Below are 14,423 nucleotides of genomic sequence, written 5' to 3' on the forward strand. Positions count from 1 at the left end.
TAGGGTGTGGGTCATTGGGGTGTGCCTTTTGGGTACATATTTTGTATCTGGCAAGTGGAGCCTCTCTCTGCTTTCTGATCATCATGCAAGCTGCTTCCTTTAGCCATACTCTTCAGCCACATGTTCTGCCCCACCTCGAGCCAGCAAGAATGGAGTCAGCTGTCTGTGGATTGAGACCTCTGAAACTGTGAGCCCCTAAATAAACTTTTCCTCCTCTAATTGTTCTTGTCAGGTCTTTTAATAACAGCATTGAAAAAGATGACTAGAACAGGATCCAATCTGAAAAAAACTACATAGTATATGATTCCATGTTTATGACCTTCTGGAAAATTTAAAACTATGGAGACAGAAAGAAGATCAGTAGTTTTCAGGAGTTTGGGGAAGGGAAGAATGAATAGGTAGAGCATAGAGAATTTTTAGGGTAATAAAAATATTCTTTATGATGTTAGAATGGGAAATATATATCATTATTCATTTGTTCAAACTATAGAATCTATAACTCCAAGATGGAACCTTGAGGTAAACTGTGGACTTTGGGTGATAACAATGCACCAATGTGGATTCTAAAATGGTGACAGACATGCTACTTAGGTGGAGATGTTGATGGACAGGGAGACTGTGTGTGGAGAAAGGCATATGGGAACTCTGTACCACTCTCCTCAATTTTTCTGTGAATCTAAAACTGCACTAAATAGTTAAGTATATTTAAAGAAATGAGCAAAAGATTTAAATAGGTATTTCTTCAAATAAGATATGCCAATAGTCAGTAAACATTTTAAATGTTTGGAATCATTCGTCAGTTGGAAAATGCATATCAAAATCACAATGTATATCATTTCATATCAACCAGAATGGCTAAAATAAAAAGACATCAATAAACAGTGTTGGTGAGGGTGTGGAACAATTGGAGCACTTGAACATGGCTGATGGAAATGTAAAACAGTGCATCTGTAGTGGGAAACATTTTAAAAATCCTCTAAATTGTTAAATAGTTATCATATGACCCAGTAATTCTACTGTTAACATATATAACCAAGAGAAATGAAAAACTTGTATATACACCAAAACCTGTATACAAATGTTCATAGCAACTCGGTTCATAATAACCAAAATATGGGAACATTACAAATATGCACCAAATGTTGAATGGGGAAATAAAATGTGGTGTATCCATAAATTGAATATTATTTGGCAAAAATAATAAAAAGGAATGAAGTATTGTTACATGAACCTTGAAAAAATTATGCCAAGAGAAAGGAGCCAGTCACAAAAGACTGTATATACCATTCCATTTATGGTATAAACAAGCAAATAAACAGAATCAGAAAGTAGATTAGTGATTGCCAGGAGCTAGGGGAAAGGTCTAATGAAAAATGGCTGGTTATAAGTGAGAAACTTCTTTTGGAATGATGGATATGTTCTAAAATTAAACAATGGTGATTGTTGCATTGTGAATATACTAAAAGCTAATGAAATGTACAGTTATATTTAAACACTTGGTTTAAATAAGATTTGCCCCCACCAAAATTCATGTTGAGGTTTAATTCTTCAATTCACAGTGTTGGAAAATAGGGTCCTAGAGGAGGTAACCAGGTTAAAACTGTTAGAGTGAGAGAATTGTTACTCTCTAGGTACTGTATTACTTACCAAGTCAGAGGACTGTTACAAAGTGGGTCCAGCTTCCTTAGATTTCTCTCGCTTCCTCTCTCACCATGTGATTTCTTTGCACACACACACTTGCTCTTCCACTTTTTCACTATGAGGGAAGTAATATGCATCCCTCACCAGAAACAGCAGATGTCAGTGGCATGCACTTAGACTCCCAGAACAGAGCCAAAATAAACCTTTTTTTCCTTTATGATATTAACCACTGTCGGGTATGTTATAGCAACAAAAAATGCACTAAGACAATGCTAATAGGGTGAATTTAATGCCCTGTAAATGTTCTTGCAAGTCCAAATTTCTTGGTTTATAATAAAACTGTGAACTTCAAAAAAAAAAAAAATGAAAATATAAGTGTCATCTAATATCTTCATAAAAGGTCGTGCTACAAGTTGCAGGGAATCATGTCTGGAAACATATAATTGAAAAGACACTATTTGTGTTTCTATTATTTCATATTATTATTATCGCTAGTATTTTCTACTTTCCAAATAGAAATTTACATTTTAATAATCTCTTGAGTAGGTCATTCTGTGCTCCACTTGCATGTTTGCACAATCATCTTCTTCCTGTGTTGTCTTCAAACTGTCTGCAGTACCTGAAGGAACGGATGATGACCTCTCTACCTGGAGTGGCAGCATGATCAGCATTGTTGATTTTTCTAGGTAGATAGCGTCATATTTCTGAAGTGATGGACAAATCCAACACTAGAATTAACACAAAGTCTCATCTTTTATATATTTCTTACTTTTCACTTTGCTTATTCATTTTTGCAGTGCTGGGGATGGAACCCAGGGCCTCAAGTTTGCTAAGCATATGTTTTAGTGGGCTGGGGATGAGGCTCAGTGTACAGAACTTGCCTAGCATGTGCAAGTCCCTGTTTTCCATTCCAGCACTGCAAAAAAAGCATACATTCTACTACTGAGCTGTATACTCAGTCTAAAGATCTTCTTTCCTGAATATAAACACATGCAGCTCTGTACTTCATCCCAAATATTTCCAAAATGTATACAATAACAAAGTCAGCACTTCTGGAGATCCTGCATTTCCATGCACAAGAACTTTTCCTCTAGTTTATAAGCTCCCATCAATTAATCCTTTACTCATAGGGAAAAACATATTATATTTTCAACTGGATTAACTGCAATATCCAAGACTAAATATCCAAATAGTTGTTGAAAGTTTGATTTAATAATTTTTGCCTCAGTATTTGCAAACTATATGAATTATTACATGTGTCTGTAGTATAATTAGTTTGTTTTCCATAGCAGAGGAATATGAGCCCAAGAACACTCTAGGTAAACTTTTCTGAGTCTCTCACCTCATAGGGTGGGTCCACTTCTCAACATCTGTTCTCATGTGTTGGGGTGGTACTGGGGATTTAACCTAGGAGTTCTTTACCTCCAAGCTACATCTCTAACCCCCCCCCTTTTTTTTTATCATTTTGAGACAGGGTCTTGCTAAGTTGCTGAGGCTGACCTCAAACTCACAATCCTCCTGCCCCAGCCTCTCAAGTTGCTGGAATTACAAGTGCGCGCTGTGGTGCCTGGTTCTTTGCATCTTTGTTGCACTTCAGGAGGAGAGAGAACTCCAGCTTCATGTCTTCTGTGGTACAGCCCCACCATGGCATATAAATTATCTCTTTAAAATGTTATTGTTTGTTTAAAAATCAGATAGCTCAGTTGGTAGAGTGCTTGCCTCACAAGCACAAAACCCCGGGTTCAATCCCCAGCACCGAAAAAAAAAAAAAAAAAATCAAGTTATAGGAAAATAAGTTATGTTTGTACACCTCTATATGTGGATTAAGAGATTCATTCTCCTCCAACATGCTTGACAAGTTCACAGACTTTGAAGCAATTTCGTTCGAAATTGGTTTTAATTAAAGACTTGGGATACTTAAGTCGAAGAACTCCCTGATTTTCCTGAATGCACTAAATTACTACACGGAATGAATGATATCAATAGGATCATTCCAAAAATAAAGTCTAAAATATGGTCAAAACCAGTATATTTGTAAGCCCAATGGCTCAGGAGGGTGAAGCAGGAAGATCATGAGTTCAAAACCAGTTTCGGCAACTTAGTGAGGCCCTAAGCAACTCAGCAAGACCCTGTCTCTAAATAAAATATAAAAAAGGGCTGGAGATGTGGCTCAGTGGTTAAGTGTTCCTGGGTTCAATCCTCGGTACCAAAACACAAAACAAAACAAAACAAAAAAGCATTATATTAGTTTCCTAGGGTTGCTATAACAAAATACAAATAAGCCAGATGCAGAAATGTATTGTCTCAGTTCTAGAGGCTAGACAAGGTCAAGTTGTTGGCAGGGACATGCTTCCTCTGAAATCTGAAGGAGAATTTGTCCTTGCCTCTTCCTAGTTTCTGGTGGTTCTCTGGCAATCTTTGGCATGCCTTGGCTTACAGCTGTATAAATCTAGTCTGCCTCTCATCACATGGCATTCTCCCTGTGTGTCCCCACATCCTTTATATTCAATCTCTTAATAAGAAAATCAGTCATATTGGATTAGGAGCCCATCTTACTCCAGTATGACCCTCTCATCTTAATTAATTACATCTGCAATAGCACTATTTCTGAAGGGTTTAACATTCCAAGGGACTTAGGTGTAGGTACTAGGGATCAGGCTCAAAATACATTTTAGTGGGGTGGACACAATTCAATCTATAACAGTCAGAAAGTTGGTAACAGAAAAGAAGCTAAATGGATGGATGTTTGTGATAAATTATCAGAAGGATGCTTATATTGTTACAGAGGATTTATAAATTATTTAATAAATTTCTTCCAATAGAACATCCTATGATTTAGGGAATATAATAATTAAGGGCACTGCAAGTATTTGGTCTAGATAAGATTTTGAAAGTGATGTACTAGCTCTCCAATACTTGATGGGCTCTCTTGCAGAAGAAGGGTTAAGTTTGCTGCTTAGCTCAAGCCGGAAGAAGAACAAACAGGAAAAAGTAAATTCTTGCTCGATATAAAGAACTTTTCATCAAGTAGGCTATCTTGGAATGTAACAATTCTCTATCATTAAAGATAGTGAAGTAAAGGATGAATGGACACTATTGGAAGACTCTTGAGGGAATTTAGGAGTTATTTAGGTTGAATCCTTAGCTACTATTCACAAGTGTGTATTGAGAGCCTTGCATGTGCCAATCACTGCATTAAATCAGCATAATTTTAAGCCAACCAGTGAATCTAAACCACCCATCCCACCCAGTATACAAGTTAATCCTCTTTCATTCTTCCTAAGCATCTTGGCAATTTCTCTGTCTTCTCATCCCCTGTAGAGGCCTGAGATGCACTGTGATCAGTTTTCAGGCATCTGAATCCTCCCCACATGGACAGCAGTCCCATGTGCAGTAACTATAGAGAGGACATCCTTCAAGTGACATTATCTTCAGTTTATGCTCAGCCTGTTGGAAGGATTTAGATACAAATGATGGCTCAGAGTCAAATACTGATATCTGTCTGTGTATATAAACAATGATTCAGAGAGGACTATTTATCTGTAACAATCCATACCATCTGGCAGTAGTGATTTTTTTTAATTAATTTAATTTTTTTTAATTTGAGTATTGCCAGGTTTTTAAAAGCCTAATTAAAGTTATGGCTTACATAATCACAAATATTTAAACCAAAAGACACTTTTTGAGACTTATATCTTCCCTTCCCCACCATTTTTTTTTTTTTTTTTTTTTTCTGTGTTATCACTTTGATCTGGAGTTCAGTTGGTAGAGTACTTGTCTCGCAAGCACAAGGCCCTGGGTTCAATCCGAGAAAAAAAAAAGAAAAAGAGGCTTTGCTAGGGTATTGCAAGACAGGATAGTGAGCCGGATAGGAAAGCAGGAAAGACCACAGAGGCAGGCAAGCAGTGGTTCCTACCAACAACTCAGGACAACTGGTTCTTCCCACTCCTTTTAAGCCACTCCTAGGCAAAGGCAAAACAGAAGTCTGCCTGTATCATATCAGGCACGCGCTTTTTTTTTTTTTTTTTTTTGTGGTGCTGGGGATTGAACCTAGGGCCTTTAGTGCTTATAAGGTAAGCACTCTACCAACTGAGCTATCTCCCCAGCCCCTCAGGTACACTTTTTTACCTATTCAAGTTAATATAAGACTCTAAGCAGAAACAATGATTCATCCTTTCTTTCAGAGTGTAAGCCTAGACCAGTGGTACTCAATCTGTACTTCACATTAGAATAGGTTGCTAATATCCAGCTCCATGTGGTCAACATTAGTTATACAAATAGTTCTATTCCCTCTACTTTTAAGAACTCAAGAGCTGAGCAGGATGGTGCCTGCCTATAGTTTAGTGACTCCAGAGACTGAGGCATGAGGATCATAAGTTCAAGGCCATTCTGGGCAACTTAGAAAGACCCTGTCACAAAATAAAATATGGAGAGTGGTGGGGGGTGTAGTTCAGGGGCAAACCCTTCTGGATTCAACCCCTAGAACTGAAAAAAAAAAAAAAAAACCTGCCCCAAACCCCGCAAAAAACAACTCAAGCCAATTGCACTTCCAAACCACCTGAAATTAGGCATGGTAATGTGATTTGCTTTGCCAGTCAAGTTGAGCAAAAATGTAGATCTCTATTTCTAAATGTAAGAATTTAAGAGCTGCTGGCCAATTCTCTGTATTCTCATCCCCTGCCTCATTAAACACTAACACTCCAGAATTGGACATCCATCAGTGCCCTGGAGTAACACCACATGGAGAGTCATCGACCCTCTCCCAGCCTTGTTTGACATGGAGCTTGAGTGAAAGACAATTTCACAATGTAAAGTTGTATTATACTATTATTTTTGTTTGGGTTTCAGTTTTGGCTTTTATAGAACAAGGCTTCTAAGTACAAACCAACTACTTTTGTGTGGTGTTTGGCTATTGTAACCTATTCTAATTCTTCAAGAAAAGTTCTCAATTGAAAGTATATTTGTCTAAACATCATACATAAATGTAGTCATACATTATTATTGTGGATTTAAATGATTTTCAACCAGATTTTGACAACTCACGATTTTTACCTGAGACTTTGATTTTGGAGCCTAAACACCTAAATGTAGACAGATATTCCTAGGTGGAGGAATTTAAAAGTTCGTGGTCTTGACCACTAAAACTAATGCTATTCTCCTTATTGGGGCAGTATGAAAATCCTTTGCATGCATATATCAATCTCTTAAAACAACTTGATGACCAAGATCTTACTACACTGATTTCATGGATGAGAAATCATTATGAGAAAAATTGACTGGCCTCAGTGTAAGCAATTTATAGATTTTTAACCCATGTTTTCATCTTTCAAAACCTGTATCCTTATGCTGTTTCCAAAATTTATTTTGCAAAGTAATCCCTGAGGAATTTGTTCAAATTTTAGATTCTTTGGGCCTCGCACTGAGAAATCCTTAATTAGTAGGCCCAGGAGTAGAACATTTGCATTTCAAACAAGCTTTCCCAGCCAGGGTCTTTTATAAATAATCCTCATGTCATACAGATAAACCCCCTAAACACCATAAGCTGTTTAGGTGTTTAGAACACTGTGTTCTCTGTAGAGAAACAAACAACTTCCATCCTTCCTTCTCAGTCTTTTATCAATTAGGGTTATTTTGTTTCAACTACTGAAATCATTTCTGGCTAACTTAAGTAGAATAATAAGTATTTTTGAAAACATGATATGGTTCATAAAAAAATTTTAAAGACATATTCAAAAAGAACAAAAACTAAAGCAGCCCCAGAGACACAGGTTAACAGCAGTTAATTTAAATATACACTTGTAAAGATATTAAAGTCCTAGATCACTTAGATCCAGTTATCTTATTTATCTTTTCAAGATTCAGCACCTTGAAAAGAGAACCTGGTTGGTCCAGATAGTTCATTGCTGTCTCTTGATTACAGAAAAGAAGGATATCTTTTAGGACAAGATTATGCACAGTGTTAAAAACAAAACAAAAAAAAAGATTACCAAAACATAAATCCAGGAACTGCTACCCACAAAAGGGGAACTGATGCTTGGAAGCCCAAAGAACATGTAATGACCAGTCATCTGCCCAAGAGGTACCTGGATGGTTCCTTTCTCTTAAAAAATCCCACAATAAAAGTCTTTCCTCCTGATTCTTCAACATAAGCTAGAACCTTGTCACTAAAAGATGACTTTTATATATTTTTTTCCTGTAGAATAATAGAGCCTGATAAATCTGAATCTCCTTACATCTTCTCCTTAAAAAAATAAAACCAGTAAAGGTGAACAAATTAAACATATATGATTTATACATATAAACATAAAAGTAGGGTTAATAGTGGTCTCCAAACTACAAGTTTATGTACATGTAAAAAGTAAATTAACTTGGAAGTAGGCTCATAGAACTTGCAATTATAATAAAGCAATACAAAAAAACAAAAGTACTTCACAACCAAGGAGTTATTCATGGAATACAAGATTGATTTAATGTTTAAAAATTAATCAATGCTATTAACCATATCAACATAGTGAAAAATAAAAGCATCTGATCATTTCAATAGAAGCAGAAAAAGAATAGATCATCAGAAGCAGAGATTGTCAGATTGGATAAGAAAACAATAGTTGAAACTTTAGTACTCAAGAACAAGATCCAACTAAATGTTGTCTATAAGAAACTCACTTTAGATTTAAAAATATGAAAGAAAAAGAATAGAAAAAGATAACAGTCATATGCTATATAATGAAGTTTGGGTTAACAGTAGATTACATACAGAAGAGATTATAATGAAACTGGAAACTTCTTATTTTCTAATGATGCTATAGTCTTTGCAACATTGTTGCATAACACATGACTCATATTTGTGGTGATTCTGGTGTAAACAAACCTACTGTACTGCTAGTCATATAAAAGTAAAGCATGTACAATTATGAATAGTACATAATAACCAATAATGATAATAAACAACTATGTATTTAGTATATTACACTTTTTCATTATTTTAATGTATGTTCCTTCCACTTCTTTAAAAAAGATTACTCTGGAACACTAAACTATATTATACCAGCAACACTTCTTGTTTTTACCATGTCTCTTAATTGTACCAAAGGGCCACATTGAATGATTATCCTATGCCATCCAGATTTGTGTAAGTAACTATGATGTTCACACAAGGATGAACTTGCATAATGATGCATTTCTCAGAATGTATCCCTTTCATTAAGTGATGAATAACTGTATATTATGTATACCATGATATGCTGGTACATGATAACTGTATAACTGTATACCATTCTACTATATGAAAGGTAGAGTGGCTATACTAATATGAGAAATAAACTTCAAAGTAAAAAATTACAATAGCTAAAGAGGGACATTTTATAACAAGAAAATCAATACATCAGGAAAACATAATAAACACATATGTACTTAACAACAGAGCACCAAAATACATATAGAAAAATTGACAGATATGAAAGTAGAAATAGATAATTAAACAACAATAGTTGAAACTTTAGTACTCAACTTTCAATAATGGATAGAACAACTAGGCAAAAAATCAACAAGGAAATAGAAGACTTGAACACACTATGAACCAATTAGACCTAACTGATGTCTATAAAATATTCTACCTAAAAATACATAAAATACTTTCTTCTCAGGTGCACATGGAATAGTCTCTAAGATATACTATATGTTTGGTCACAAAATAAGTCTTAGTACATTCAATATAATAGAAATAATACAAAGTATTCTGGTTACAATCTAAATAAAATTATAAATCAATAACAAAGAAATTTGGGAGATTCACAAGTATATGAAATTAAAAACATACTACTAAACAATCAGGAAGTCAAAAAAGAAATCAAAATGGAAAGTAGAAAATACATTCAGAGGAATGAAAATAAAGAAAAACTATATTTAAACTAATGAGATGCAGCTAAAGTAATAAGTAGAGGGAAATTTATGGTTGTAAAATATCTAAATAAACAAAGAAGAAAGGACAGCAAATGTGGCTCAGTACTCATGCTTGCCTAGCATGAGTAAGGCTCTGGGTTCAATCCCCAGTACCTGAAAAAAAAAAAAAAAAATCTTTCTGGACATAGTGGTGCATGCCTATAATCACAGCCTTGAAAAGTTGAAGCAGGAGAATTGCAAGTTCAAGTCCAGCCTTGGCAATTTAGCAAGACATTGTCTCAAAATAAAAAATATAAAAAGACTGAGGATGTAGCTCAGTGGTAGAAGACTTGCCTGGCAAGCACAAGGCCCTGAGTTCAATCCCCAGTACCACTAGGAAGAAAGAGGAAGGAAGGAAGGAAGGAAGGAAGGAAGGAAGGGAGGGAGGGAGGGAGAGAGGGAGGGAGGGAAAAAGAAACAAGAAAGTTCTCAAGCCAGTATCCTAAATTCCTACCTTAAGACACTGGGAAAGGAAGAGTAAACTAAGCCTGAAACAAGTAGAAGGAAGAAAATGATAAAGACTAGAGTAGAAATTAATGAAATGAAGAGTATGAAAAATATAGAAAAATTAATGAAATCACAAGTTGGGTTCTTTGAAAACATCAAAAAATTTTCTTGATGAATATTTAGTTAGATTGACCAGATCTAGAAAAAAGAGAGAAAGAAGAATCAAATTTCTAAAATCTGAAATGGAAAGAGGGAAATAATATAAAACAGAAGGAAAGAATCAAAAACAGTAAATAGGTGGATAAAGTAAAAGTTATCTTTTTTATTTCTTAATGGTAAAACTCAAGTGCATATTTAATAAACATTAGAACATTATATTGTGGGGTTTGTAGTATATTTAGATGCAAAATATATGACAATTGTATAAAGGATAGAGCATAAATGGAATTATACTGTACAAGGTTCTCAGTTTGCCTGACATGTGATACTAGATCTAAGTAGACAGTCATATGTTAAGAATGAATATTGAATTCCTACAGCAACCACTAAAAACCTTTTAAAGAGATACAGATAAAAAGCTATTAGAGAAATTAAGCAGATTATTCAGTTAACCCTAAAGAAAGAAACTGTATTAAGAGATTATTAATAACATTGTTACATTGAAAGGATCATCATATAAAAGAAAAATTGCTACACAAATCAATTAGGTTAGATTAACTACCATATACCTTAGAGGCAGTGAGAGAGGTAATTGTTTTAAAGGGCAGTCCTTCCATCTCTGGCTGTGTTACCTTAGGTATATCATTTAACCTTCCTGAGTCTCCTAGGGAGAACATTAAGAATTATCTACAGAGATATCATGATAAAATCACATACTATATAAAAATTACTACTAATAACGGTTGATCAATAATTAACTTATTAACATGTAAACACTTGTCAATGATTTACATATGTCTGGCTCAGAAAAAGAAAGTCTAACAAATATTAACTAAAATTATTTTTATTAGAAACTGACAATTATATGTTGTAGTAACTTGGAAAAGACACCAGGTGGCATGAGATAATAAAAATGATTAGCCCTTTGTAATGCTCTTCAGAATATAATCATACAATAATTTTTGGACAAAATTTGTGTATTGAATTTTCTAAGTCAATGTACAAATTTCAAAGTGCCTTTTCATTAATTTACCTTCTGGCAGCAATTCCCTTTCAATGGTTCAGTCGGTCTGCCTTTGCCTACATCAGGTAAAAAAATAGGCTAAGGCTGATACATTCATTACACGTTATTTTAGTTCATCCTCAATTCTTCTAGGAAGTAGGTATTAACTCCAGTTTATGGGTGAGAAAACTGGAGCTCAGGGCAAAAATAAAATGATTCAACCAAGATGTGACAGAAATGTCTTCTAAAATTATTACAGTTCTGTGTTACATCATCTCCTGAATCCTAAATTCCTCTAAAGACATATGAGAAGGAAACAGCTAAAGTAACTTTTTTCAAGCAAAACATAAGAAGCAGTTTAGTATGCTTATAAGATTGGATGTGGATGTACAGTACTGAATTTAGCAGATACAACTGTAAAGAAATTTTGAGCGAAAGCTTAATAATGCAAAATGTTTGTATAATACCCATATTCAAAAGTCTTAAAATATGTTGTGGTTTAAAAAAACCAAGGCACATATTGGATAAGCATCAGATGTTCTGTTCACTAAGGAAAAATGGCCCATGTGGGGATGTATTCATTAATCACAGTCATTCCCTCCAAACCCATCTTGAAACGAGTTTCAGAGTATCCACGTACTTGTTTTCCCGACCAACATAGCATTTACTTATTCTCTTTTTCATTCAACAAAAATTATTGCATAATGTGTGAAAGCTGATATAAGCCAGATAGAAACCATACCCTCAAAAGTCTTAATATTTTTTTTGAGGGGGGACAACAGGGATTGAACTCAGGGGCACTCAACCACTGAGTCACATCCCCAGCCCTATTTTGTGTTTTATTTAGAGACAGGGTCTCACTGAGTTGCTTAGGGCCTCTCCATTGCTGAGGCTGGCTTTGAACTCTCTATCCTCCTGTCTCAGCCTCCTGAGCTGCTGGGATTACAGGAGTGTGTTACTGCACCGGGGAAAAGTTTTATTCTTGACAGTGAAGACATCATGCTGTAAAAATTTCTGGACCAGTACCTCAAGACCTTCCACCATTCCACTGGCACTATGGCTGGTTCTTCTTTCCTGTCCAGATAATGTGAGGACCATCTCTGTGACTCCAAGCAGTCACCAACATCTCTCATCCTAAGGGAGAAGCAGTTGGGGTTATGTTATTGTTAAAGTCCTGCCCTGAAGTCACGACGGAAGTCTATAAAGATGGGTAGTTACTACTACTTCCTTCTTTGGGTGTGTCGCACTAACAGAAATAGACTATCTTTCTAATTAAAAAAAAAAAAAAAAAAACTTGGGTACAGAGAAAAGTCAGTTTCTTTAAAACATGTGTAAGCAAGACCAGATATATAAAAGTTGTTTCAGAGATCATTCGGCAGTTCAGGGAGTGTGTAATACAAAGTAGAAGGAAATAACTTGAGGGATATGAAAGTATTTCTCAGTGTGGTCTGCCTACTGCATCATTATCAACTAAGATTCAAGTCAAGATAGGAGTCATAGACTCTGCTCCAGACCTCCTAAATTAGTAGTATCCCTTGGGATAGAGCTTGAGAATTTACACTGGGTTTTGTTGTTGTTTGTTTGTTTGTTTTTTAGAGCATTAAAGTTATACATAGTAGTTGGGTTCATCCTGACAAAATCATGAATGCATGGAATTCAATTTCAGTTCACGTTTTCCCAGATTGCATTTGTAATAGGTTGATTAGGTGACAGTGGTGTAAACACTGGAAATTAAATAATTGGGATTCCTTTAAGCCATGAGAAGGGAGTGGCCCTGGCAAAGGCCCTTGAATATAGGAAGATAACATTCAGACAGGTAAACAATAACTTAAGCAAATGCAGAGCAGTAAGAACAGGTTCCTTTGGAATGGAGCAGAGGATACATATGATAGGGAATACAGTTTTGTAAGTCTTCAGGCTCAGGATATGAAGTCTTGTCATGTTAGGACATCTGGTCTTTGCTTTAATGAGTCAGGAGATGAGTCACAGCTGGGGTCCTGATGAGAGGCAATAACCTGAGTGAGGTGTGATAAGGCCCCACCCAAGGTCTCAATTCCCATCTATATAATTCTCTCAAGCTTTGGTGAACTCAAAGAAGAGGCTTGCTTTACTTGAAAGTATTAAATATAGGAACAAGAAGGGATGCATTATCTAGTGTGGTAGCTTTCAAACTAAACCTTGCAAAATCTGGTGGTATGCAGAACACCAATCAAGTACAACCCTGGTTTGCCCCCATTTGTTTAACCAGAGTAGCTTAGGATCCTCACATTTGAAGACACTGCTTTAAATATGCTAGGCTCCAAAGGACAAGGGGTCCCAGTCTCTGACATAAAGAGATGGAATCTTTCACTGTTTAATCAGCGACTCTATAAATCTTGGTCATGGAAAAAAATTTCTACACAGGATCCCAAAGACACTCTTGAAGAATGTTTCTGACACTATTCAGTATCCCAGGAGATATTTAGCTTTGTCTAAAACCTCATTCCAAATATGCGGGGAAGAAAAGAACTAGAAAAACAACTTAAAAACCTCATTACACATAACGAATTCTTAGCCATGGAAGAGGATCCTCCCAGTTTTTTCCCCCAGCAGTGCAGTTAACTCAGAGCACACTGATGATGAGAGCATGATTGAGGACCCGTCTGTCACTGTCCATAACTGTAGTGTTAGTGTGCCTCGAGGAGCTTGGCAGGTGGAGTGTTCTGAAAAGCATCTGTTTCTTTAGAGTGATAAAGAAACAGTGATAGAAAAGAGTGATAAAGTCCTCAGCAGAGATAAGAAAATAAAGAAAACGGCAAGAGAAGTGAATGAGTTAGATCAATGTCGTCCATATGTAAAATAATTTTTTACAAAATATAACATATAGCTAGCTATTTGGTTATGTTTTCAACTATATTACTTTAGATATATATATACATATATATGTATATATATGTATATATATATATATATATATATATCTAGCAATACATTCAAACCAAAGGATACCAAGTCACCCTAGTTCTATACAGCAGGAGACTCTCAAATTGATGATTGCTAATGTTGAACCGACCTCAGTACTTTACCTTGAATTCACAATGTTTTCTCACAAGCAATCATAGCAGGTAGATCAAGATGCACACAGGGGCAGTAAAATGAAGCAGGTCAATAAAAACAAGCAAATGGAGTTAAGTCTGAAAACACCTTTCCTCATACATGGTTGGCTTCAGCCTAGTCATACCCATAGAGTTGTCAT

This window comes from Sciurus vulgaris, assembly GCF_902686455.1.
Source record: "Sciurus vulgaris genome assembly, chromosome: 7".
NCBI classification, from domain to species: domain Eukaryota; kingdom Metazoa; phylum Chordata; class Mammalia; order Rodentia; family Sciuridae; genus Sciurus; species Sciurus vulgaris.